At 44.6% G+C, this 27,954-nt stretch overlaps 1 long non-coding RNA gene and 1 pseudogene across 1 annotated transcript; one reads left to right on the top strand and one right to left on the bottom strand.

Moving 5' to 3' along the window:
• Positions 1–27,783, bottom strand: LOC117027296 (uncharacterized). Its single transcript, XR_004423889.1, has 3 exons — positions 27,608–27,783; positions 5,440–5,486; positions 1–3,107 (listed from the first exon to the last, which is right to left on the bottom strand). It is a non-coding gene; the product is annotated as an uncharacterized LOC117027296 (long non-coding RNA).
• Positions 7,019–7,556, top strand: LOC117027295 (60S ribosomal protein L17-like; annotated as a pseudogene).
• Positions 27,784–27,954: the final 171 nt, after the last annotated feature.

The following is a 27,954-nucleotide window of genomic DNA, read 5'->3' as shown; positions in this document are numbered from 1 at the left end:
ACAAACACACACATACCTAAACAAGGACACAGGCAAAATCCAGCAGCCAAAAGAGCAGGAACACACAAACAGGCAAGGATAACCCCCTACACTCCCCGACATGCAAACATCCCTCATGCAATCAATGGGAGTTCCATTAAAAGTCAGATGAAAACTGGCTCAGGATTTTAGAGCCTTCCCGGTAGAAGGGAATAAACAGGCCTCAGTAGAAGGGCCTGGAGCAGTAAGGGGGAAAAAAAATCCTCAAGTCTCACTTAAGTGATTTTTGGCAGAAATCAAATTAACGGCGAGACTATGGACTGCTGACAAGGTGCTCCATCATGCTCTGCTGTGTGAATGTGTTTCTTCTACATGTTGTTTTCATTAGCACTTCATTTGATAATGATAAATGGCATTTTCATTTGAAAGAAAAATATTAAAAAGTTCTGATTTGCAAGAGCAAGTAAGAATAAATGATATTATTATGTCCTGTCACTTGTTCAGCTCAGAGAAAAATAATAACAATGATAATAAAAAACCCAACAGCTCTCCCTGCTGAAGAAACACAAGCATTTTATTTCTCCAGTGGGCTATTTGCTCGCCATCAAATCTGTCCTTGGCGCAGAACCTGCCAAAAGGTGATTGTTTTGCAGTGTGGAGGAGAAATGCTTCGAGACATCAAAGATCATCAGGAAAGGGTGACCTTGGGAAGTCCGAGGCTCCTTGAGGGCTAGCAGGGGGAGGGACTGCTTCACTGGCTGAGGCTCTGTTGGGGCTTGGAATGCACGTTCTTTCCTTTGGGTCAGATTCCAGCTTTCTCTCTATCAGTTTACAGAAGCCTGGCCTCATCTGAACTTATTTCAAGGGTCCCGGGGTCATTGTGGTGGTTGCCCAAGTCACTGCCCTGCTTACAACCATGAAGGGCTCCCTGTCACCTACAGGATACAGTTCTGACTCCTGAGCCTGGCATCCAAGGCCCTTAGCCACCTTGACCTTGCCTCCCGTGTCAACTCCCACATCCCCCCCACTTTTATCTTACGCTCCAGTTGAACTGAACTTTGTATGCTTCCTTTTCTACCCACGTGCTACACAAGGGCCCTGGACAGCTCCTTGGGAGACCTCCTTCTTGTTTCAAGAGCCAGCTCAAGCATCTCCTTAGAGGACCTTGTCTGAACTCTCTTATAGGAAGAGGCTGCACTCCTCGGTTCCCAAGTCCTATTCTTGCATTCTTTGTCATGAGTGTGGAGGCATGAAGTAGCCTGGTGCAGAAGAAAGGCTGCTACATTGTTGGCATGGTGTGTGCAGACGCAATGAAAGGGAGCCCTGGGGCTGTAGCTAGGCCCAGCCTGTACATGGCCTAATATCTGCAAAACCTCCACCTCAAGCTAGTGGGTGTTCCCTTGTCTGGCTCCCACAATACACTGGACTTTCCCATGTTATGACCCATCACACGTTAATGTGTGCAGCTGTTTGTGTCCATGGTTCTGCACCTTTCTTGCCGCTACACCGGCAGCTTTACCACAGGGTCTGCTCTGTGTTCTTTTGGTGCTCCCAGGGCCTGGCTGCGGGTCTGCTCAAAGTGACCATTTGTTCACTTGTTTGGTAATCAAGCGAGTGGATGATGAAGGCGTGATGACCTCTTTAAGAGGGTATGTCACCTGAACTTAAACAGAAGTTGTGAAGGTTGAAGCCTGGGGAGAATTGTTGTGGTTTGAATGATTTTTTGTTCCTGCTATTTCTTCGTATCAATAATATAACCTTTCTTTTCTCCAAAGGTGAATCAGAGTCAAATAAGCTTGTCTGAAATTCCAGCACGTCTCAGTGAAGGTCAATGGCATTAGCATGCATTGGGAGATTTCCAATGTCTGGCATCAGCCCAGGTGATTGATGAATCTCTCTCCGTCTCCTTTGCAGCAGAGGGAGCTTGGTGTGATGGGAGAGGGCTGCGAACCTGCTGCCTCCAGATGGAGGAAGACCTGCTCAAGGTCATTGACCACGACAGTAATGCGGGACTTCGAGTCTGTCTTTGGTCTTTCTTCCTAGTTACTTGACCATCTACTACCTCATTTGATGCCCTCCAAAAGCCCAATTTAACTAACATGAGATGAGTTCCCACTAAGTGCCAAACACCCCACTGGGTAGTATTAGCAGGTATATCTATTCCCATTTTTAGATGAAGAGAATGAGGTTCGGAGAAGGGAAGGGTCTTGCCCAAGGTCACACAGCTGGATGACAGACGAATCAGTACAAGAATCCAAGTCGGTCTTGCCTTTCCCTAGGTTAAGGGTTTCCCTCTCCCAAAGCATCTATAGGTATTTGATGCTGGAATGAATGAATGAAAGGAAGGGCTGAATGAACTTTGGCAATTGGGACAGAGAGGAGAGTTTATATTCTGGATGACACTGAATGTCTCCATAGCCAGGCCCTACTTCTGTCTTCAGCTTCATCCCTGCTCATCCCACATCTCGGGCTGTATCCAGTCACAGCTGTGCATTCTCTAAGCAGGCCCTTTCTCCACTCTATATCTTTGCCCAAGATATCCCTCCTTCCTGGCAGGCCCTTTTGTCAACTTTTCCTGTTAAAATTCCTAGTATCCTTTAGATTCCAGCTCATATCCCACCTCCTCCAAGAAACCTGCCAACTACATATGGTTTGTTATCCCCACAGCACTATGAGCCCTGTGGGGACATGGATTTGTCTAATTCACTCTTGAATTATACCTGACACAAAGTAGGTGGTCAGTAAATGTCTATATAATGGCAATTATCATAGCATGTTCACCGTTATTAACACTGTAGGATTTGCAATATTTGTCCTGAATGGTGCTCCCCAACCAACTTTGGGTTACATTCTCCTTCGAGAATCTGCTACTGGGAATCCCATACCCTCTTGCCACAAATTCACAAGGAGAAGAGTCACATCTTATGCAGGGGTTGGATTTTAAAGACAGTCTGTGAGGCAAAAATCACAAGTAATAAAAATTGTCCTTGAAAATCCCTTGAATAACCTCGAAAGTCCAGAGTACATAGTCTACATAGTAGTTAGTTGGTTTACACTTGGGAGCCATGTTGAATGGAAAACCCGTTCTTTAAATAATAGAATCACCATCCACATAGCAAGATTCTTACCTATAAAAGAGGAATGAGGAAAGTCAGATATTTTTTTGTGTGTGGAATCAGCAGATCTATGCCTGCATATATAAATTTTAGCTCTTCTTTAAGGGGTTCATGGACCTCAAACCTCAAGCATGGAAGGTTTCAGAACTTTTGATATAGGTTAAGAACTTTTGATATAGAGCTTTAAAATATACAAAGCCCTTATCATGCAATAGCTTAGTTTAACCCTGGGAACCATCCTTTGAAAAGGATATCATCGATATTATTCCTACTTTAGATGAGAAAGTTGAGACTGAGAGGCAAAATGACTTTTAGTCCAAAGACCTGGCCTCTTGTCCAATGAATTTGCCCAAAGACTCCTCCATTCCATTGCCTTTATGTCCACCTTGAAGGGTTATACCGATCCTTGATCCATTTGTCAATGGAATAGGAAGATGTGTGACCTTAGATTAGTTACTTAATTTCTCTGAAACACAGAAGCTCTGTTTGCAAAATAAAAATAATACTATCCACTGAATAGTGTTCTTATGATTAAATGAGCCAATGGATGTGAAATTGCCTGGCAGGGTGCCTAGGATATGGGAAGGGCTCCCCGGGGGCTATCTTTTCTTCTTTATCTCGCTGGCACTCCTGGGAAATCAGAGACAAACCTTCCTCTGTGGTGTCCTCTCCCTTCCTGACCTCCAAAGGTCTGCAAAGATTTGAAGTCTTGGGCAAACTGCTTAAGAATATGCAAATATCTGTCCTTGTCTTTGGTATTTCTGGGTCTTCAATGTCACTTATTGAACACTGAGTGGAGAGAAGGGAAGCAGGCACCTGGGATCCGTTCAATCACAAATTTTGTGGGACTTTGGACAAATGTCTTCAAGAAACACTTTTGGAAATATAGATGCCTCATCCAGGCTTTTAAGGCCCTTCATGAACCTCTGCTTGAATGCTCTAATCACTGCCCCTGTCACTTAGAGTAAAAGCTCAAGTCTTACAGAGCCTATGGATCCCATATCCGTGAGGGCCCATCTGGGAAAATACAACCCACACCAGGTAATTTAGCGGAGATCATTTAATACAGGGAGTTAGTTACGAAGGCATTAGAAGAGTTGAAAGAGCAACCAAGGGAAGGTGAGGCAACTCTGAGACTAGCAAATGAAGGGGGCTGCCACTTCCCCTAGGGAGGCAGGAATAATGGCGGAGGCCATGTTACTAGACCCCAAGTGCTGGAGCTGCCCCACCAGAGTCAAAACTATGGTAGGCCTGTCTTGTGGGAGCTGAAGCCATGGGGAACTGTTGCCCCTTCTAGATATACCACTTGAATGATAGCAAGTGGGAGCTACACTTGACTTTTATTCCCTCCCTCTCTCTAATCTCCTGTCAGTACCTCCCATTGCTGAAGACTAGCCAGAAGCCGGAGGGCAAGGGAACAGTACAGAGAAGAATGAATATGAGAGGAAGCCAGCCCTTGATGGTACAGAATCTTCAGGGTATGGTGCACCCCTCCCCAGCCCCCAATTATCTCTCTGAACTCAACCCAAAATCTATACTTCCTCAGTGTTCTTTGGACACACCAGGCCTTTATAGTTGCTAGTCCTTGTCTGGATTTTGCCCACCAGATATCTACACCCCCTGCCTTGCTTCTGTCACTTCCTAAGTGAGGCCTTCTCTGACAATCCTATTTAAGTTTCCACTTCCTCTCTCACTGGCCCTCCTTATCTCTTCCCTGCTTTGCTCTTTTAACTTTTTATTTTTATTTATTTATACTCCCTCCCCGGTTCAAGCCATTGTTTCTCAGTCTAGTTGTGTGGGACACAGCTCCCTGGCTCATACTGGTATTATGAGTCTTGTGCTCTTTTAACTTTTATGACCATTTAACAGGCTATGTAATGTACGTAGAGTCTGTCTCCTCTCTCTAGAATGTAAGCTCCAAGAGGGCAGAGATTTTTGTCTGCTCTGTTTACTATTGTATCCCCAGTACCTAGAACAGTGCCTGGAAAATGGTGAATACTTAATAAATATTTACTGAATAAATGAATGCATAAATCAAGCTCCAGACACCTCCTTCAGTTTTGTTCATTTGTTCATTCAATAAACTCTAGATTGGGGTGGGGAGTGTAAGGAGGTAACCTAAACAACTAGGATGGACTTCTGCTCTCTGGGCCTCTACTTCCCCATCCATAAGTCAAAGGAGCTAAGCAGGAGGCCTTAACGAACCCTTCCAGCTGCCCCATTCTACAAACCTAAGAGCATTTCCCTGGCAGAAATACTGGGAAGATAAAATTAATCCTCTCCTTAATTAGAGGTTCCCGGCTCTGCACGTGACTTGTCAGGGGAACTTTTCTCTGATGCTCACATGATGCAGGGACTTGTCACATCTTCCATCTCTGGGAACATCCTCACCTGAAATTGAAAGGTAAATATTACAGTTGTGAGTCTCTCTGTCATGACTCAAATAATTTTAAAATTGCTTCGATATCTTTGCCTAACAATGTTCAGATTGTTCTAATGCAGGAGAAAACGGTAGTTTTAGACACAGTAATATTGATAGCAGCTAGCAATTTCCATGTATTTCTCTTGGTTATTGGCACTGTGAAGATTAACAAGGAGAACTTTTTACTTATTACAAAGATGCTTTATGTTAAGGGGCTAGCACGGTGCTTGGTAATAGAAGGTGCTCATTAGATAATGACTCTTACAGTAATTGTTTTCATGGAGTTGGGTTGAAAAATAGCCATGCTTATTTCCAGGATGTTATAATGCCATCAGGGATCTCAGCTCAAAGGGATTTTATCCCTAGTAGACCCCTTTAGAAACCAGAGCAAGCCCACTGCAAGAGCAGCAGCAACTTTATAGGGCAGAAAATAACTGAAGAGTTGAAAAGTGTTGAGAAGGGTTTACGAGGGGTCAGTGGACAAACAGCCCTGAATTGGCACAATTCTTCCCTCATTCATTCAGCAGATACTATAGTCTCTAGTACCTTCATGGGAATCAAACTCTGTCCCTGCTCTCAAGTAGCTCCCTATCTAGTCAAAAGGACAATGTAATGTGCTATAAATATCAGTTAATGGTTTCAGTGCTATGGTAGAGGAAAGTACAGGGTGTTACCTTCAGTCTTTAGAACATCAAAGGAAGATGCTTCAAAAGCTATACATTGAAATAAACACAAATTTTGTGTTGTCACTTTCACTTACCAGTTCTAGCAAAAAAAGAAAAGTACTGTATTTCATTTATGTGGTCATTTTTATTGTCTGTTTCCTCCTTTAAGCCAGGGAATGTTATCTGTTTTGTTAACTGGTTTATCCTTAGCTTCTAGAAGCATGTTGGTACACAGTAGTCCGCAATAAATATTTATTGATGGATAGACTAGACCAGACTACTCTAGGTCACTGAACAGGAGAAGTAATAAAACTGGGCCCTGGTCAATAGAGAAGTTGAAGAGCTCTAAGGTCCACAGGTCTATGGGGCTCATAAGGATGGGGTGACATTTGGGAGGAAGGGACCAGTTTGCAGAGATTGGAGGTATGGCCAGATCCTGGAAGGCTTGAATGATAAGCCAAGCATCTTGGCCTGTGTCCTAAGGCCCTGCAGAGACACTGAAGGATTTTTAGCTGGAGTGAGGCCTTCTCAGGCTCTTGCTCCATGACCTTGTCTTTCTTTCCTAAGAGGTTTCTAAGTTTCTTTTGTGTTACTTGCTTTATTTGACTAGCCCAGTCTTACCTGGGGGTTCTCTGGTCAGCAGAAGTTCTTTTTAGCAAGTGGAAGGGACCCAGTTATCTGCTCCTCTCTTCCCCAAATACAACTCAACCTAATCTGAGCCCACATTCTTTCTGTTTAAACCCAAACTCCAGCTAACATAGGCAGATGGTTCAAAATAGGAATTCAAGAAGGATGTTTTAGCCCTTCCTGAAAATGGCCTGAGGTGACCTCTGAAAATGGTTTGCTATTCGTTTGACCCAGGGAACCCCACAAAATCATGTAAATCGAGAGGTTCAAATCTACGGGCTCATTTTAAGAACACTCGTGAAACTTCCCAGGCCATCAAGGGTATGCATATCCGAAAAACCACCAAGTATTTAAAGGATGTCACGTTACAAAAGCCATGTGTACCATTCCATTGTTACAATGGTGGAGTTGGGACATGTGTCCAGGACAAACAGTGGGGTTGGACGCAGGGTCGGTGGCCCAAAAAGAGTGCAGAATTTTCACAGCACAAACTTAAAAATGCAGAGAGTAATGCTGAACTTAAGGGTTTAGCTGTAGATTTTCTGGTGAACAAAGCTCCCAGGGTGCGGCGCAGAGCTTAACAAAGCTCACGGGTGGGTTAATCCACACATGAGCTTTCCCTGCTACACTGAGATGGTCCTAACTGAGAAAGAGCAGATTGTTCCTAAGCCAGAAGAGGAGGCTGCTCAGAAGAAAAAGATCTCCCAGAAGAAACTGAAGAAACAAAAACTTATGGCCCGGGAATAAATTTAACATCATATAAATGCTAATAAAAGTAAAAGCAGAATGTTAGTTGTCTTTATTAGTAAGTATATTTCAAGTGTCCTCACCAAAAAAAAAAAAAAAAGAAGAAGAAAAAAATAAAAGAAGAAGGATGTTTTAGTAATTGTGTGATGAAGACATATCTTTGGCATCTCATTGCAGCCTGAAGACAGCTGGGGGGAAGTCACTTTGAAGGATTTCAATAACGTGTCCAAATCTTAGTGTGTATAAAAATGGTGACAACTGGATGCCAGTTTCAGAGAGGATGGGTCAAGCTTTAGATTGGTGTGTCTGTGTTACTTGCCATGTATCAGGATCTTTTTTTGAAATTTTTTTTAATTGGATAATATTGGGGAAGAGGGTGTTTTTTTCAGGACCCATCAGCTCCAAGTCCAGTTGCCATTTTCAATCTACTTGTAGGGGGCGCAGCCCACCATCCCATGTGGGAATTGAACAGGCACTCTTGTCGTTAAGAGCTCGTGCTCTAACCAACCGAGCCATCCGGCCGCCCCAGGATCTTTTTTTAAATATTAACAAAACTCTATATTCACTGACAAATATTTCTTAAGCAACTAGGTTCCAGACACTGCCCTATATGCTGGGTTGGGGAGTCAGTATTCACAAGAAGCCATGTCCTTGCCATCAAGGACCCTTTAGTCTAGGGAAGATTTGACACATGGTCATAATAAGGTCACCATAACAAAACCTGCTATCTTTATCCACAATGTGTGATTTACATACATTTCCTCATTTGACTCTCACAGCAAGCCATTAATGTTGATACTTTTTTCTCTACTTTATCAGACAAGGAAATCGACTGTTGCAAGGTCAGTAAGTGGTGCAGTCAGGATTTGAACTTAGATCTGACCCCAAACCTATGCTCTTTCCACAGTTTCTGTGTCACCTTAGAGGAGAGTTGGTGCATGTACATGAAGTGTGATCAAAAACTACAGTGAATGCTACTGCTGCCTAATGCCATCTGACAGAAAGATGGGGATCTTCAATACGGGAAGTGGCGTGTCAAACCTTAGTAACAGTGTGTGACAAGCTTCAGTTTGTTTGATGTAGTCAGTTGGGCATGAGCTACGGTTGAGAGAAGGTGTGTTTTAAAGTGTGCCGTAAATCATCCGCCATCATGACAACTCTCCATGTCACACATCGCTTCTGGTATGGCAATTTCTGTAAGGTAAAGACATTACGGTCTGTCCTCATCCACCTTATTCACCGGATCTGGCATTGAGCAACTTCTGGCTTTTCCCCAAAGTCAAAATGATTCAGGACATCAAGGCAGCCATGACAGCACAACTAAAGACACTCCTGAAAGAGGACTTCCAGACCTGCTTCAGAAAGTGGCAAGAATGATGGGATAAGTGTGTTTGAAGCAAGGGGGAGTATTTTGAGGGGTATTAATGGCAATGTGTCTTTTACTGTAATAAAATTTTTTAAAATTTAAACATTCACTGTAGTTTTTGATCATACCTCATATCTGGGGTGGGATTGGGAGAAGGGTGGCCATGCAGCATATCAGAAGTTCTAGAAAAGATGAAGGAACAAATGAAAACTGGCCAAAAATAAGGAATGAGGAAGTTGGAAGGGATAGATTCTTGGTCAGCTGTGGAGGTGGGCAAATCACCCAATTCCAGAGGTCCTCCCATATGGCCAAGTACTACCTACCATGGGAGAATTCCTGACCACTCCCACTAGTTACACCTCACATTTTTGACTCTCCTGACCCACTACTTCCAGCCCTCTTGACCCCTGGGAGAGGTCCCAATGACAGTTCTGTTCCTGTCACTATTATCACCCTAGCACACATCTTTCAAATACCTCATAGTGGGAAGGTCTAGCTGTAGGCTCCAGCTCTTCCCTCCAGTGATAGGAGAGGATGTGCCACTTGCAAATGGAAATGCTTTCCTTGTCCAGTGTTTGCAGGAATAGTTCTGCTGCTGAAATTGCCTGGCCCTTGTTGGCACAGAGTTTCTTTTTAGTCACTCCCTCATCAATTCATTCAGCAAGCATTTATTGAGGCCAACTCTGTGTCAGGCCTATTTTGGGAATCTGTGGACATACAGGTGTGGTGCAGTTTGTCCCTCCTTTCCAGGAGCTAACACTGCAGTGAGGAGACAGACATAATTCTAAGAAGTGTATGGTGGGTGGGGTGGAAGAGTAGGTAAGGGAAGGAGAACTGCCACTGGGGTCTATTTCAGGGCCAAGAGTTAGGGAGGACTAGAGTGGCCTTTATAGAAAGCATGACCCTGAGTAGGTTCACTAGCTGATGAGAGTGGGAATGGGGGTGGAGAGGGACAGTGAGGCAGGAACACCCCAGACAGGGGAAACTGTATGCACAAAGGCATAGAATTCCTGGGGGTACCATAATACTTTGAGGACTTTGAGATTCCAGAGTGAAAGTTGCCAAAGCATGAGATGAATCTGTAGAGGTAGGCAGGGGTGAGCTCATGGAGGGTCTCGTATGCCAGATGTTGGTCATTGCTGTGTTCACCAAACTCTCCGCATAATTCCTTTTCCTCCAGAGCACATAGCTTGACTGCAATCCCAGCCTCTCTTGCGGTTAGTGTGGCCCCGTAGAAACCTCTAACATGTGATGCTCTCTCTCTTCCTTGTCTGTGACTAGATGCAGACACGTCCAAGACCTTAGGGGATGGTGGAACCACAAGACGGAAGGATCTTGGGTCTACAAATTTCCTCTTGGAGGAGAGATTCTTACCCATCAGGAGCATCCATTAAAACTTTGTATGAATGAGAAATAAACTTCTATGTGTTAAGCCACTGGGTGGGGGTGGTTATCTGTTATAGTAGTGAATAGATAGCTTTATTCAGTGATTCTCAGACTTTAGCATGACCCAAAATCACTAGCAAAGTTTGTTAAAACAAAGATTTTTGGGCTCCACCCTGAAATTCCAACTGAATAGGTCCTGAGGTGGGGCCTGCAAACGTGTATTTTTTACAAGTTACCAGGTGATGCTGATGCTACTTGTCTGGAAACCACACTTTGAGAATTACTGTCTTAGCTAAAGGATTTCACCCCAATGGGAGATGAATAATCTTGGGTTTCCTGAGCATAGAGCACAAGCTGCATAGGAAGGGACCTTGGTTAGATGATGGTGATGGACAATGACAGTGATGAGTAGGAACAACCATTTCCTAGGCACTCACCGGGCGCTCACCTGTGTTCTAAGTCATTGAATCCTCCCAACAATACAATAAACTATTCTTAAATTTCCACCTGTGAGGGGCAAAGGTGCTTTAGATGTTTTCTCCCTCAGGCTCTGTAAGAGGAGGGAGGAGGCAAATGTCCCTGGGAGGGGTAGTAAGACTTAGTAGAAAGAGTACATAAACTTTGGAGTCAGGCAGACTGGACCAGGACCCCAACTTCCCCACATACTAGTCACATGACTCCTCTGCATCTCAAATTCCTCAACTGTTAAATGGAAAAAATACTATGTACTTCAAAGGGGTGTTAGGAGGATTATAGAGAATGTATGAAAGCCCCTCACTCCTGGTCTGTACTCGTGCAAATGCAGTCATTATTATTATCTCTGCTCTGAGCTTTCAGACTCAATGCCTGGGCCAGGCCTGGCCATATTAGCATGTGAAACTATCTCTTTTCCCTGAACTACCTCAGTTTCCCTTAAGCAGCCCTAGGCAACTGTCTGAAGATGGATGAGGAGGTGCAGCTACCTGTAGCCACCACTCTGCTCAGTCAATGGTGACCTGGAACTCCAGCCTCATTCTCTTAAGTCACCAAGGCACATGGAAATGGCCAGCCTGATTGAGGTGTGCTACTTATTTCGTAATTCTTCTTGGGGCTGTACTGACCTCAAGGTATCAGTGACTACAGTTTCATTAGGTTTATATTTTACTCTCCCTGAACACAGAGATGAGGCTCAGCAAGCCTTAGCAGAGGGAGAAGGTGGTGTGAGGATTAATGGCCAAGGCAGGGGTGGGGGGAGGCAAAGTGAGCCCCAAGTTTGGGGCCTTAATGGGACAGGATTCCAGGCTCCAGGTGTACTTCTGTCAGTAGGTTACTTCTCAACTCGCCTTCTGAAATGGCAGGGACTTAGCAAGAATCTTGGCTGGGAAAACCTCAGGCACTGCTAGGAAATGCCTTTTAACTTACAGCATAACAAAACAGCCCTTGCTGCCTTTAACCATATTTAACCTCTTTAAATGCAAACCATTTCTAGCTTTCCCTATTCCTTGGTCCATGTCTTTAACAAGTTGTTTAAACAGTTTTGGAGACAAAGAGGAAAAACTGAGGGTTGCTAGATGGGCGGGAGGGGTGGGGGGTGGGGGGGAGGGTGAGGGGATTGGAGGGCAGTCGGTGACCACAGGATGGCCATGGTTTTGAAAATTAATCTGGGGAACGTAATTTAGTGGTTACCAGAGGGTAAGGGGGTTGGGGGGTGGGAGATGAGGGTAAGGGGGATCAAATATATGGTGATGGAAGGGGAACTGACTCTGGGTGGTGAACACACAGTGTAATTTATGGATGATGTGATACAGAATTGCACACCTGAAATCTATGTAATTTTACTAACAATTGTCACCCCAATAAATTTAAAAAAATAAAATAAAAAAAATGACTATTGGAATAAAAAAAAAAATCTGAAAATAGCCAAAATGTTACTTATTAAGAAGCATTGTATCAATACAATGAAATTCCATCCAATTGTTAAAATAGCAGGAATGTGTGCCATATCAATACATGGAAATGTGTTTTTGAAAAGGGGTCAAATAAAATTTAATTTTATTGGAAAAAAATAAATTATGTAATGTAAATAAATCACATTAAAAGCAAAGGTATTACATACTCAAAAAAAAAAAAAATGTCCTTGAAGCTCTGGCAATGACACTTCTAACAATCCCTGGCTAACAATCACTTGAATTAAAGACAATGGTACAAGGTAAACAGGTCGGAAATGGTTATCCCTAGATTGTATATGTGGAGTTCAGAGAGGGAGAGATACTTGTTAGAGGTTATGTAGCATAAGCCTGGCAGAACAGGAATCTAAATCCTCAGGTCTTAACATTACTCCACACTATTTAGAAAGTTGCAAAGATGAACGAAATCAGTGACCTTAGAATACAATCCACATTCCTTACAACAGCCTGTATGATCTGGCCAGTTCTCTCATGTCTCTGGCACCTCTGTCCCTTTCCTCACGGTTCTGTTGCCCCTCTGGCCATCTGTTGTTTCCTAGAACTCATTAAACTCTTACCTACCTCTGGGCTTTTGCATTGATGTTCTTTGCCTGGCTCTTCCACAGTGGCTCCTCATCTTCAGGTCTCATTTTAAAGTCATTTTCTCAGGGAAGAGACCTCTACCCTGTCTAAGTAGAACCCCTGTTATTTCCTTCCATAAAACCTTCCTTCCCAGCCCTTACCACAATCTGTAATTATAGTTGACTCTTGAACAATGTGGGGGTTAGGGGCACTGACCCCTGTGCCATCAAAAATCCACGTATAATTTCTGACTTCCCTAAAACTTAGTTATGCTTATCCATGGAAGAATGATTCCAGAAGCCCCACAGATACCCAAATCCACAGATGATCAAGTCCCTTATATAAAATGGTGCAGAGCAATGCATACAGTCTGCCCTCCACATCCGTGGTTCCCAACTATGAGTCAAAAATAGTGTTTTCCAGATTTCCAGTCACAATGGCGGAGTAAGTAAACATTATGCTTGTCTCCTCTCATGACCACATAAAAATTACAACTAAACTACTGAACAACCATCAATGAAAATCACCTGATGTCTAGCTGAACTGAAGTTCTACCTCTAAGTACATACAGGAGAATCCACATTGAGACTGGTAAGAGTGGCAGAGACATGGAATGGGATGGTCCCACATCTGCGTGAGACCCTTAAAAATTGGGGGGATATCTTGGCTGCACAGGTTCCCCCCCTGGAGGAGTGAGGGGTCCCAGTCCACACCAGGCTCCCCAGCCCAGGGTTCCAGTGCCAGGGAGAGAAGTCCTCATAACTTCTAGCTATAAAACCATTGAAGACTATGGCTGAGTGAGACCGAGGGAAGCTAGAGTCCCTGGTGAGCCTCTTAAAGGGCCCACACACAGACTTACTTACTGATGGACTCACTTGCTCTGAGCTCCAGCGTGGGGGCAGCAGCTTGAAAGGTACTCAGGACATACGGGGAGGAACTAAGTTGTCTGGCTATAGGATAATGGCTGGAGGGGCAGCTTTCTTCCAGACAGAAGTGCTAGAAGAATCCATTGTTTCTTTGTTGAGCTCTTCCCCCTTCCAGGTGTTCAGATGCAGGCAGCTGCCATATTGGTGTCTCCATCAACCTAGCTAACACTGTTTGTCTCCTCCACCCTGGTGATTCTCTGAGGCCCTGCCCCACCCAAATTTCTGGCACACCCAAACTGCTTTCAGTGGCTTTTCTATTCAAAGGCCAGTATTGGACCATACTGCAAACTTCCTAAAGTCTTGCAAAAGTTTACAAACCCCAAACAAGCAGCGTCTGCCTTCTGTGTATCCCATACCTCTTGCTCAACAGCCTCAATCCTGGCACTAGTGGCAGCCAGTCTTGGTTTGTGGCTTGGCCTCTTGAAGCACTTCCAAGCCTAGCTCAGGTGGCAACTATCTGCGGTCAGCAGATTTCTTTTTTTTTTAATTGTGGAATATTGGGTAACAGTGTGTTTCTCCAGGGCTCATCAGCTCCAAGTCATTGTCCTTCAATCTAGTTGTTGAGGACATAGCTCAGCTCTGAGTCCAGTTGCTGTTTTCAATCTCAGTTGCAGGGCGTGCAGCCCACCATCCCATGTGGGAATTAAATCGGCAACCTTGTTGTTAAGAGCTCGCATTCTAACCAACTGAGCCATCCGGCCGCTCCTCTGGCAGCTCAGTGGCAGTTCGTTGTATTCAATCTAGTTGTGGAGGGGGCAGCTCACTGGCTCATGGGGGAATCGAACCCACAACCCTGTTGTTCAGAGCTTGTGCTCTAACCAACTGAGCCATCTGGCCTCCCTATCTGCGGATCGTTTTGAGGCTCATTCTAGGTGGCCCCAGGAAGGGCCAAGCTTCGGCTAAACATGGTCTGCAGCAGGGGTCCCTCCCAGGAAGCCCTGGAGCCTGCACATTGGGTGGTCAACTTCAGACAGAGTGGAGCAACACCAGGCCGCCTCCAAGGATGACACACTCAAAGGGCAGACTGGGCAGCCATCAGAGCCCAGCTAAAACAAATCCTGCTCCATAGGGTCAGCCCCTGCACAACAGCTCCTCCTCTGTAGTCATGGCCAGTCCTTACAACCAATCAGCCTGAGGTTCACTCCCTCCTACTGATGTGCAAACAGCAACCAAAGCTCAATTACAACAGGAGGACACACAAACCTACACAAGGGACACACCCAAGCACCCAACTCAGGTGATCAGGGAGACTGTATCACTGGGCCCCATAGCACACCTACTACATAAGACCACTCTACTAAGACCGGGAGACATAGCAGCTCTACCTAATAGAAACAAATACAAGAAGGCAGCCAAAAGGGTCGACAAAGAAACATGTCCCAAAATAAAAGAACAGAACAAAGCTCCAGAAAAAGAACTAAACAAAATGAAGATAAGCAATCTACCAGATGCAGAGTTCAAAACGTTGGTTATAAGGGTGTTCAATGAGCTCAGGGAGAACTTCAACTAAGAGATAAAAATGGAGTTAGAAAACATAAAACAAAAAAAGAAAAAGTCAGCAATAAAGAATACAATAACTGAAATGAAAAATATATTAGAGGGAATCAACAGTAGGTTAGATGAAACAGAGGATTATATCAGCAATTTAGAAGATAAGGTAGCAGGAAACACCCAATCAGAATAGAAAAAAGACAAAAGAATCTACAAAAATGATGATAGTTTAAAGGATCTCTGGGACAACATCAAGTGTACCAACATACACATCATAGGGATACCAGAGGGAGAAGAGAGAGAGCAAGGAATTAGAAACTTATTTGAAGAAATAATGACCTGAAAACTTTCCTAACCTGGTGAAGGAAATAGACATACAAGTCCAGGAAGTGCAGAGAGTCCCAAACATGATGAACTCAAAGAGGCCCACACCAAGACACATCATAATTAAAATGGCAAAGGTTAAAGACAAAAAGAGAATCTTAAAAGCAGCAAAAGAAAAGCAGTTAGTTACCTACAAGGGGGCTCCCATGAAAGGGATTGACATGAAATATTCAAAGTGATGAAAAGCAAGGATTTACAATCAAGATTACCCAGCAAAGCTATCTTTTAGAATCAAAGGACAGATAAAGAGCTTCCCAGACAAGAAAAAGCTAAAGGAATTCATCACCACCAAACCAATATTACCAGGAATGTTAAAGGGACTTTTGAAGAAGAAGAAGAAGGAGGAGGAGGAGGAGGAGGAGGAGGAGGAGGAAGAGAAGGAGGAAGAGGAGAAGAAGAAGAAAAAGAAGAAGAAAATATCAAAAGATGAATAATAAAATGGCAATAACTACATATCAATCGACAATTCCTTTAACTGTAAATGGGCTGAATGCTCCAATCAAAAGACAGGGTGGCCGCATGGATAAGAAAACAAGACCCTTACATATTCTGCCTATAAGAAACTCACTTCAGATTGAAAGGCACACAAAGACTGAAAGTAAAGGGATAGAAAAACATATTTCATGAAAATGGAAACAAACAAACAAACAAATCTGGGGTAGCAATACTTGTACTTTAAAATAGACTTTAAAACAAAGACTATAACAAGAGACAAAGAAGGACCCAGTAATCCCACTTCTGAGTATTTATCTGAAGAAACCCAAAACGCTCCTTCCAGGGGATGTGTGCATCCATATGTTCACTGCAGCATTATTTACAGTGGCCAGGATGTGGAGGCAGCCTGGGTGTTCATTGATGGGTGAATGGATAAAGAGGAGGTGGTACATATATACAATGGAATATTGCTCGGCTATGGAAGGGAATGGGTTCTTACCATTTGTGGTGGCACGAATGCACCTGGAGGGTATTGTGCTGAGTGAAGTATGTCAGACAGAGAAAGACAGATGCAGTGTGATTTCACTTATATGTGGAATCTAAAGAACAAAATAAACAAACAGAACAGAAACAGACTCATAGATACAGAGAACACTTTGATGGTTGCTAGATGGGAGGAGGTTAGGGGGATGGGTGAAAAGGGGGAAGAAGTAGATTGGTTGTTGCTGGGTAGTCATGGGGATGTAGGGCATGGCCTGAGGAATATAGTCAATACTATTGTAATAACTATGTATGGTGTCAGACAGGTACTAGATTTATTGGGGTTATAGATGTGAGGGTATTGGGGGACAGGGTGAAAAAGGTGAAGGGATTAATAAGTACAAATTAATGGTTGCAAAGTAGTCATGGGGATGTAGGGTGAAACATGGGGAATATAGTCAATAATGTGATAACTATATATAGTGCCAGGTGGGTACTAGATTGGTCAGGGGGATCGCTTTTTAAATGTGTGTAGCCACTATGCTGTACACCTGAAATTAATATGAAATAATATTGCATGTCAACTGTAATTGAAAAATTAAAAAAAAGGGGGGGAAAAGGTGAAGGGGAATAAGAGGTTCAAATTTCCAGGTATAAAACAAATAAGTCATGAAGATGTAATATACAGCATAGGGAATATAATAAAAAATATTGGGATAACATAGTACAGTGTCAGATGGTTGCTGGGATTATCGCGATCACTTCTTTAGGTATATAAATATTGAATAACTATGGTGTACCCTGGAACTAATATAATATTGTATGCTAGCTATATTTTAATAAAAATCTTTTGAAAAAAAGAAAACAGTGTTTTCATTTTTCTTCGGTGGTTGGTTGAATCCGTGGATATGAATGAAACCCAGGGATACAGAGGGCTGACTGTATAGTTACTGAAAAAAAAGTTTGAGTATTAGTAGACTCGTGAAGTTCAAGCCTGTGTTATTTAAGGGTCAATTGTATTTTATTTATTGAATGAACAGATGGACGAATGACTTAGCACCTAAGTCATTAAATTAGTTATTCCTTATTTAAGAAATAGTTATTGAACAGCTCCTAAGGGCCGTTCTTTCAGGAGCTGAAGTTATATCAGTGAATAAAACAGATACAAATTTCTGCATGAAGGGGAGACTGTCTAGGGGGCAGAAGAAAAACAAATGGAGTTAAGTGTCACTGCACTTGACTCACTTTAGCTTGAGAGACTGGAAGGATGGTGCTGGCATTTGCTGAAATGCGCAAGAGATGAGGATGGGTGGATGGAGGGTAAAAAGGAATTGTTTTTTTGTTATGTTAAGTTTGGCATACCCCTTAGACACCCAGGTGGAGATGTCAACTCCGCAACCAACCGTATATATGTCTCCAGAGTTCAGGTGAGAGATCTGAGCTGGAAATATATTTGGGAGTCATCTGAGAATTAATTATATTAAAAGCCACAGCCAAAGAGTGATCCTGGAAGTGAATGTAGTCAGAGAAAAGGTCCAAGGACTCAGCCTCCAACTTTAGAGATCAAAAAGACAAGGAAGAAACTGAGATGGCGAGAAAGGTAGGAATCAGAAGCAGAGTCTCTGCTTTAGAATGAAGATGGGGGAGGAGGTGTTGGAGGTCTGAAGAAAGAGAAAGCAGGAAAATGTCATCTAGGAGAGAGAGAGTGAGTAAACTAGAGAAATACAGTGTGACCTTCAGGCAGTTTTAGGGCCCACGTGAGGCTAGTGGTCACTAATTTAAAGGGAACCTGGCCATCATTAATATGTATTTTTTTCCTGTCATGTTCAGCTGTGAAAGTGCAGGTGCAGAGTAGGTGGAGAGAGCTTTGATTGAGCCAAAAGAATACAGGGAAATAAGGGAGGGGCAAGGAAAGTGAAAATACATGCAAAGGCAGGATTAGATGTGTGAGCATGGAATTTAAACTGGGTAGAAAGGGGAGTGAAGACATGTGGGTGGGCGGGGGGAGGAAGGAACAGTAAAAAGTGAGTTGGAGGTCCCAGGAAGTTGAAGGGTTATTTTGAGTCTGGGTACTAAAGGGAGTAGGACAGGCAGTAGGCACTGACAAAGGGAGGTTTGAAATTGAAATTAAGATAATACGGCCTCAGGTATGAGCAGGGAGGGAGTAATGAGGTGAAAGGAGAAGCAGAGGTTGAGGAATTGAGAAGCCAGAGTATTGAAAGGAACTTGGGTGTGCATATTGACATCATCGAGGATTGCGACATATTAGTTTTGGAGTGAGGGTTGGCAGTAAATAAGATAAGTCGCGTGCCTGGCACATGGTAGGCTCTCATCGAACGCCGTTTAGCCACTTACTTACTTACTTTTTGTTCAGGGTGCTGGGGCTTCTCCCTCATTTGCTTCCAAAGAAGCAGAGATTTGTGGAGAGTTATGGCAGGGCACTGAGGGTGGGGATGGGGTTTGGGAGGCCCAGTTGGGGCCTGAGGCTGGCCTTAAGGGAACATGCGGGTCCCTGCTGCTAAGGCTGCCCCATAGGCCAGGGTCTAGGCCCTTCTGCTGGCTTCAGGATGGACTCCCACCACAGCCACATGCTTTCGGCTCAGCGGCAGCAGCAGCAGCAGATGGTGAGAAGTGGGTGGGCTGGGGGTATCTGCAACTGATCCCACAGTTGCCAGATTAATGAGGCCCGGTGCCCGCCTTCTTTTCTGCTGTGTGCCAGCAGACAGTAGCTTCCTTTGCTGGGGTGGGTTTGTTTGTGGGAAATTTTTTGGCAGTGAAAACTTAGCACCTGATTGCAAACTTCCTCTCCCCCTCATATCTCTCCCGGCTCCTAGACTGGTTCTAATGTACTCTGGGGCCTCTAGCCTGCCCCTGGGCTTCCTCCATGTGTCAGACCAGTGAAGCTGAGGTCCGGTAGTCCTGCTCCTGCATTTAAAAATGGGGAAACTGAGGCCTAGAAAATTTCAGCATTCATTCTGTGGCAGGAGACTAAGTACATACATCCCATGCCCTCCTAGTATCTAGCCTGCATTCCCAGGTATAGACCCCGTAAGAACTTGGATTATTCATACTTGACATTCGGACACATATAAGCAGGTGCGATGGGCATTGAGGTCATGGGAAAGGGGGCATTGGAAGCCAGATTACAATGAGGACAAGAGGGTCCCGAGAGAAAACATCACTGTGAGTGAAGAGGGAGTCTGACACGGACAACCAGGCTAGCAAACAGGCTCTAAGATCAGGAGCACTCGTTGTGAGCATCATGTAAAGCTCTTCTTAGCCCACTCTGACCAGGACAAAAATAATAATTAAAAAAACCCCACTTTAACTAAGTCATTAACTCCATATCAGAACTGTTCCTTCTCTAGCAAAGTGGGATAAGAGAAAGGGAGGGTGCAGCCCTAAAGATGAGTGAGAGTAAGAAAGCAAACAAGAGAGAGATGAGCCCTGGAGACCTGGAGGTGAGGAAAGATGTTGAGATCTTCTCATCAGTGGAGTGGTAAGAACTGAGGCCCCAAGGATCATCGGAGGTCAAAGATAGGTCAGTGTCGCTGGATGGGTAAGCCAAGAGGAGCCTTAGATGGGTACATGGCAGACTGATGGGGGCTGCAATACAGCAATGACTGTCTGGAGGCAGGTGGGGATGGAACTCCTAGCCGTGGGGACAGCAGGCATTTAGAGGGCCATTGGGCTTCTGGGGTCGGTCTGAAGACCAACGTGGGCCTCATCGACATGGTCACACTGAGGGCTGCTTTGCATAGTCAATGGCAAATGGGACAAAGTAATAAGCTTAAATCAATGAGGTAACCTTGTCTAACTTTTTTATAGTAGCATACATATAAAAATATTTGTCCCTATAGGGTAGGGTTTGGGGCCAGATATGAATGCCTTGGGGGATCTAACAGCCAGGGCCCCACCTGGCTGCTCAGAAGGTTGAGGAAATAGAATATGTTCACTGGTTGGAAAGCTCTGCAGTAAAGCGTGTATTTTTCTCAGGTAATAAGAAGTCCAGAAGAGATGATCCAGAGCTGCTATAGTAGCTTAGAGATGCCATTGAGGACCTAGGCACCTCATATATTTCTAATCTGCCATCCATGTTCTTTGGCTGTTGCCTTCATGGTTGCAACATAGCACCTGCTACCCCAGACATCATATCAGCATTCCAAGTGGGAAGAAAGAAGAGAGGGAGGAGGGCCATGGCAAAGGGGAAATAGTGTGTCAGCTGAGTTTGCTCTTTTAAAGAGTATTCCTGGAAGCTTGGCCAGGATCTTGTTATATCTCATTAGCCAGAGATGTGTGATGTGGCCACTTCTAACTATAAGGAAAGCAGAAATATGTTCTGTAACTAGGTATTTTGATGCCCTAATAAAATCACAGCTCTGTTAGGAAGGAAGAAGAGAATATGGATAGGATTGTTACAAACATTGTGTTGTATTCAGGGAGAAGTTAGTAGTTTTTCATCGCTGGACTATCCACTTAGTAGTCTCTGAATGATATGATAAGACTTAAACTATGATATGATAAGACTTAAGCAGCTGTGATGATAGGGCGGAGGGGATGAATTTGAAAAATTTTCAGGAGGTAAATTGACAGGGTTTGGTCATTGATTGATTGGTCGGGGGAAGGGGGTTGGAGTTTAAGAATACCCCTGGTTCCCCACCATTAACTGAGACATGGAACACAAGAGAAGGAGCAGATCTGAAGTATATCATTTGTTCAAAATCACACAAGAAATTGGTGGCACAGCTGGAACTTGAACCCAGTCTCCTGGGCCAGTGTTTTTTCCATTACTCTACTGCATACTCCAACCTGTATCCTCTGGTGCTCAGAAAAGCTATCCACTGATATCTTTGGATCCACTGATTTTTTTTTCCCCTTCTCCATCCACAAGTCATGAGAATCCAGGGATGAAGTTAAAATGGTGGTAGCATCTTGCTTCTGGAGGGCTTAGTTTGATAAGGTGTGCTAAGACGGTGGGCAGAGGGGCCACCATAAACACCACCCTTGCTCTCATTGATGCTAGGGGTTCAGGGATGTCCTGGCCTGAGCATTAGCTACTCCCCACAATTTTGCAAATGTTATTCAGTTAAGGGTCTTGAGATGGGGAGATTATCCTGGATTATCCTCTTCTTTCTAACCTCTGCTTCATGCATGGTTGGTACATTAATTTCCGAGTGCTGCTGTAGCAAATCATCACAAATTTGGTGGCTTAAAACAACACAGATTTATTTTCTTACAGTTCTAGAAGTCAGAAGTCTAAAATCAAATTGTTGGCTGGGCTGTGTTCTTTTTGGAGGCTTCGGGGGAGAATCCATTTCCTTACCTTCTCCAACTTCTACCATGTTTCCCCGAAAATAAAACCTAGCCGGATAATCAGCTCTAATGCGTCTTTTGGAGCAAAAATTAATATAGACCCGGTCTTATTTTACTATAATATAAGACCAGATCTTATATAATATAAAATAATGTAATGTAATGTAATATAATATAATGCTGGCTATAATATACTATACTATACTATAATATAATATAATACCGGGTGTTATATAAGACCGAGTCTTATATAATATGATATGATATGATATATGATATGATATAATATAATATTGTGGGGACAGAGCCAGGAGAGCAGTTTCCAGGCTGTTGACCTCACATGGAAAGGTGCTGGCTCATGTAGTGGATGGCCATCAGCTGTAACCAGTTAGCCAATTAGCCACTGACATGGCTGCCGTGGCTACACTAGAGGGTTGGTTGGCTGGCAGAGAAGCAGTGGCAGATTGTGGATCGTGTGGCTCCTGCTTCCTGTGTCTCCAACCCAGCCGCCAGCGAGACTATAGTGGTATGACTCCCCTATCTAATGTCTCTGTTGTTGTTCCTTTTTGGCCTCATCATACCCTGCGTTCTTGTGCAGGGAGCGGGACCAGAGACCCTGTATGACACATGGCGCAGCGAGCAAGGTGTGATGCTGGCCAGAATTTTCAAAGGGGTAATGGAGCAGTTTATATGTATGAAAGCTCAGTTTTGCGAGCAGGGTATAGTGCTGGCCAAAGCTGTCCGAAGGATGGTGGAGCAGTTTGTGCGTAGGAACACTCAGTCACAGGAAGCCCATGAAGAGTGGCGCCGAGAGCAGGAAACGTGATCTGCTTGGGAGAAATGTGACCCCTTGGTGAATTGGAGGTCCTCTCAAGCCTCCGGATGGCATGCCGCCCTATTGGTCAAAGCAAGCGTCGTCTTCCTTTTGGTGGTCTGCTACGGCCGTGGGCTCCTAGAGCTGTTGACATTTTACCCCGAGGCCTCCACCCAATCGGATGCCTGGCGCGGCGAGCAGGATTCCGGTCAGGTAGGAATGGTGTCTGACTCTGGGCAGGAGGACATGTGGCCCCCACACAGTGTGTGGTACCTGGTAGCTACTGTTCTCAGGAGTTGGACCCCCAAGGAGGGGTGGGAGGACATGGATGGCTCTCTGGCCAGCGTGGGGAGGCCCCGCAGCAGTAGAAGCTCTGCTACATCAAACGGCTGCTCTTTCAGTTACGGGTTACTACAAGTGAGACTGTTAAAGCCAGGCTATGGCAGAAATGGAAACATTTTGCTGCCAGCACCCACATGCTTGAAAGCAGGGGAACGTCAGACATGGACTTGGCCCTGGGGGGTCAAAGACCCCCACTGTCAGTGGCTGGGCCTGATAGCCCCATGGGGGGCTGGTTTGATCCATGACTTGAAAGTGATGCCAGCGATGGTGGCCGAGTGGCCACCGCAAGTGACTGTGGTATATGGAGGTACCGAAGCCGGGACAATTTTGCGGGGAATCTATGTGCTCTCGCTATGGCCTATTATGGGGTCCCCTGTTCTGTTATATGTTGAAACTATGCAAGGGACCCCAACCACTGCCATAAAGGTCTGGTATCACAAATTGGGAAAGGTGCCAGTGGCAGTGACCCTCCTTTCCCAAGACAAAAAGTTAGCATGTATCCTCCCAGATGGAAGGCATTTACCATTGTTGGTTCCTAAGACTACTATTTCTTTCTGCCCATAGGTGCCTATAGGCTAATACAGCACAGGGCTCCTCACAGAAGACGCTTGTCGTGTAGATTGTGAGGCGAGACCCTGTAGGGGTGCAGTGTGGGGACAGAGCCAGGAGAGCAGTTTCCAGGCTTTCGACCTCATGTGGAAAGGTGCTGGCTCGGGTAGTAGATGGCCATCAGCTGTAACCAGTTAGCCAATTAGCCGCTGATATGGCTGCTGTGGCTACGCTAGGGAGTTGGTTGGTTGGCAGAGAAGAGGATGGCAGATTGCAGATTGTGTGGCTCCTGCTTCCTGTGTCTCCAACCCAGCCGCCAGCGAGACTATAATGGTATGACTCCCCTATCTATGACTCCGTGGGTGTTCCTTTTTGGCCTCACCATGTCCTGTCTTCTTGTGCGGGGAGTGGGACCAGAGACCTTGCATGACAAATATATAATATAATATAATATAATATAATATAATATAATATAATATAATATAATATAATATAATATAATATAATATAATATAACATAATACCAGGTCTTATATTAATTTTTGATCCAAAAGACGCATTATAGCTGATTGTCCGGCTAGGTCTTATTTTCGGGGAAACAACGGTAGAAGCTGCCGGCATCCCTTGGTTCATTGGCTCTTCTTCATGTCACCCCAGCCTTTTGCTTTCATCATCACATCTACTACTAATTGATCCTGGTGCCTTCCTCCCTCTTATAAGGACCCTGTGATCACATTAGGCCCACCTGGATCATCCAGGATTCTCCCCATCTTAAGATCCTTAACTGAATCACATTTGCAAAATTCCTTTTACCAAGGTCTAGGGATTAGGATGTGGACATCTTTGGAGGGGCCATTATTCAGCCTACCATACCCGAGCACCGTCACTGACATTCTTTTCCCGCTCAGCCTTGTGCTGATAAATAAGGCACAGTCCTTGCCCTTGATGAGCTCACAGTTTAGGGGCAAAGTCAGAGAAGCAAACAGCAAATTACTCTGCAGGGTGAGAAGGGAAGCACAGAGCCTTGTGGCCCAGAGAAGTAGTGCATAATCTGGTCTGGGAGGTCAGGGAAGGAGCTTCAGAAGCGACTGAATCTGTGCTGAATTTGAGGAATGTGTAAAAATTAACTAGATGAATAATAATGATAGTATACTAATAGCAAACATTTATATCATTATTGCTCTATGCCAGCTTGTGTTTTAAGCACTTAATACATATTAATGCATTTGATTCTCTCAATACCATATCAGATGGGTACTTTATCATCCTTATTTTATTTTTATTTATTTATTCTTTTTAAAAGATTTTTTATTAAAATATAACTAACATACAATATTATTTTAATTTCAGGTGTATATCATAGTTATTTAACAGTACCCACCTGGCACTATACATAGTTATTACCACATTATTAATTATATTCCCTATGCTAAAGAAGTGATCACCATAAGTCCAGCATCCTTTGATACTGTACCATGCTAGCACAATATTATTGACTATGTTTCTATGCTGTGTATTACATCCCCAGATCTTACTTGTTTTATATCTGCAACTTTGAACCTCTTATCTTTCCTCCCTTTAAAAATTTTGCAATTACAGTTTATGTTCAATATTATTTTACATGAATTTCAGGTGTACAGCATAGTGGTTAGACATTTATAAAATTTATGAAGTGATTCCCCTGACCAGTACCTACCTGGCACTATACATAGTTATTACCATATTATTGACTATATTTCTGTGGGGACAGAGTCCCAGAGAGCACTTTCCAGGCTCTCGGCCTCATATGGAAAGGTGGTGGCTCAGTTATTAGATGGCCATCAGCTGTGGCTGGGTGGCCATCAGCTGTCACCGGTTAGCCATTAGCCACTAATATAACTGCCGTGGCTATGCTAGCAAGTGTGGATTGCAGCTAGCAAGTGCGGATTGCAGCTAGCAAGTGGGTTGGTTGGCAGAGAAGTGGATGGCAGATTGCAGCTCCTGCTTCCTGTATCTCCAACCCAGCCACCAGCGAGAGTATGGTGGTATGACTCCCCTGTCTATGGCTCCGTGGGTGTTCCTTTTTGGCCTCACCATGTCCTGCGTTCTCGTGTGGGGAGCAGGAGCTGAGACCCTGCATGACAATTCCCTATGCTTTAGTTTACATCGCCATGACTTTTTTATAACTACCAATTTGTACTTCTTAATCCCTTCACCTTTTCATCCTTCCCTCTAACCCCCCGCCCATCTGGGAACCATCAAAACGTTCTCTTTTTCTATGAGTTTGTTTCTGTTTCATTTGTTTGTTTATTCTTTAGAGTCCATTTATAAGTGAAATCACATATCATCCCTGTTTTATAGATGAGTAAACTGAGGCTGAGAGAAGATGAGCCATTGGCTGAATGTAGGTTCTTCCCACTACTCTTAAGGTAAAGATTAAAGTCCTTTTTGTGGCTTGCAAGGCCGTTGGCAATTGGGTCTCTGCATCACAGCCACCTCAGCCCCACTCCCGTCTCCACTGTTGAATCACTGGGCTACTTGCAGCTTAGCCTCACTCCTCTCTCCCTCTGGCTCCTTGTACATTCCAGTCCACCCCCCCCACCCCCTGCCGCTTACAATGGGAAAAACCTGCCTCATCATTCAGATCTCCGTTCAGATGCCACAGTATCAGGGCATCCTCGGTCCTCAGTTGGACTAGAACAGCCTGTAACTGACCTTGACGGCACTCACCCCCCAGCTGTATACAAACACTTGTTTGGCCCCTCATTTTATCCTCATTGTGCTCCATGATGGTGACAGGTAGTCAATAAATATTAGCTGACTCAATGAAAATGTAAGGGAGGCTGAGAGTCCAGGAATAAGCAGGAAAAAGACCATCAGAGGCCACCTAGTCCAACCCCTTCCATCAGTTTCTGGGAAGCTGCGGCCCAGTGCGATGCAGTGACTTGTCCAAAGTCACGAAGTAAGTCAGAGGAAGAGCTGAGCACTCTGACTCCTGGTCCTGTGTCACTTCCATGGTTCCCAGTGTGCTGCTCCTGACCTTGCCACATGCCTGCCTGTCCAAGTCTGATTCATCTTTCAAGATGCAGCCGATTCCTAAACATCTCTAGGATGCTTTTCTTGTTACACCCCAATTACCCCTACCCCACCAAAGTTAGAATTGACTGCTCTTTTCTCTGGGCTCCCCAAACACCCTCTAGCTTTGATCTTGCTCTTCAATGCTCTGCTTACCTTTGAGCTCTTGCAGTGCAGGTGCTGAGTCTGATTCCTCTGTCCCCATGGAGATATGCATGCAGTAGTACAAAGGTGCTGTGTGAAGTGTGCTGTGATACAGGACAGCAGAGGGATGTGGGACTGTGCAGGAATGCCTAACCTGGCCCAGGGGTCAGGGAAGGTTCCTAGGAGGCAGTGAATCGTGAGCTGAACAAGCAGGCATAGCCCCGGGGATGGTGCTTGTGTGTTTGGGTGTGCTTTGAGGAAAATGGGGCCTGGAGAAAGGGAGGGGCATTCTAAGGAGAGAAATCCAAATGTGTGCGAAATGGGATAATGAGGTAGTCGCATGAAGATGGGGTGGGGGTTGGACAACCCAAAGATCCTTTTCTCCCAAGGAGAAAAAAAAGATCCTTTTCTCCCAAGGAGTCAAAAAAGGAGGGCTTTGAAGGGCTTTTCATTGCTAACTAAGCAGGCAATGACAAGGCCAATTGTGTGACAAGCGGGGTTTGGGGCGGGGTAGGTGCTGCCCTTTACCAATGGTCTAATTGGATCTGTTTCCTATGTTGGGTGAGACAGAACTTATGATTCTTTCCTATGCCTACAGTCAAGAAGAGTAAGGCTTAGGGATAAGTCTTTCCCTAGGTATTTGCTTGTAAATTAAGGATCCTCACTTCCCTGCTTAGAAGCCTTCTGGTGTCCTGCTTCCCTAAGGAAGTCTCCTGCCTCAGCGTGAGTGTCCCACCCTTTTTCTCTTATTCCGCTGCTATCCTCCCACTGCTGCCTACCCAAACTTCTTCGCACCTGCCTTCCCCCCTTCACCAGCCCCAGGAAGGCCTGCCTCAGCTCCACCTTACCTCCTTACTCACCACTGTACTGCACAGGCTGCTCAAACCCCCTCCTTGGGATAACTCCCCAAGCCGCTCTTTACCAGCAGACCACATTGTGTAGCGCAGGACTCCAGGCTTGGCTTCAGCTATATGGACCAGGTTGGTCTGTGTGAAGGAGAGTTGGTGCCAATTGCCTGTAAACATGACTGACCATGGCCAACATGGTCTTCCTGGAATTTAAACAGTTTATTCGGGGAGAATTAGACCAATGGTAAAGGGAGCATCATTGAAGAGTGGCTGGGTGCCAGATGAGGGGCCGTGGGGCCTTGGGTTGCTGCGGATGTGTGGCTGCAGTTACTATTGTATTTCAAAAGCAGCTCAAGTTC

The sequence above is a fragment of the Rhinolophus ferrumequinum genome, chromosome 9 (assembly GCF_004115265.2).
Source record: "Rhinolophus ferrumequinum isolate MPI-CBG mRhiFer1 chromosome 9, mRhiFer1_v1.p, whole genome shotgun sequence".
Lineage (NCBI taxonomy): Eukaryota > Metazoa > Chordata > Mammalia > Chiroptera > Rhinolophidae > Rhinolophus > Rhinolophus ferrumequinum.
The sequence above is the reverse complement of the archived record's forward strand: the minus strand, read 5'-3'. Positions and strand labels throughout refer to the sequence as shown.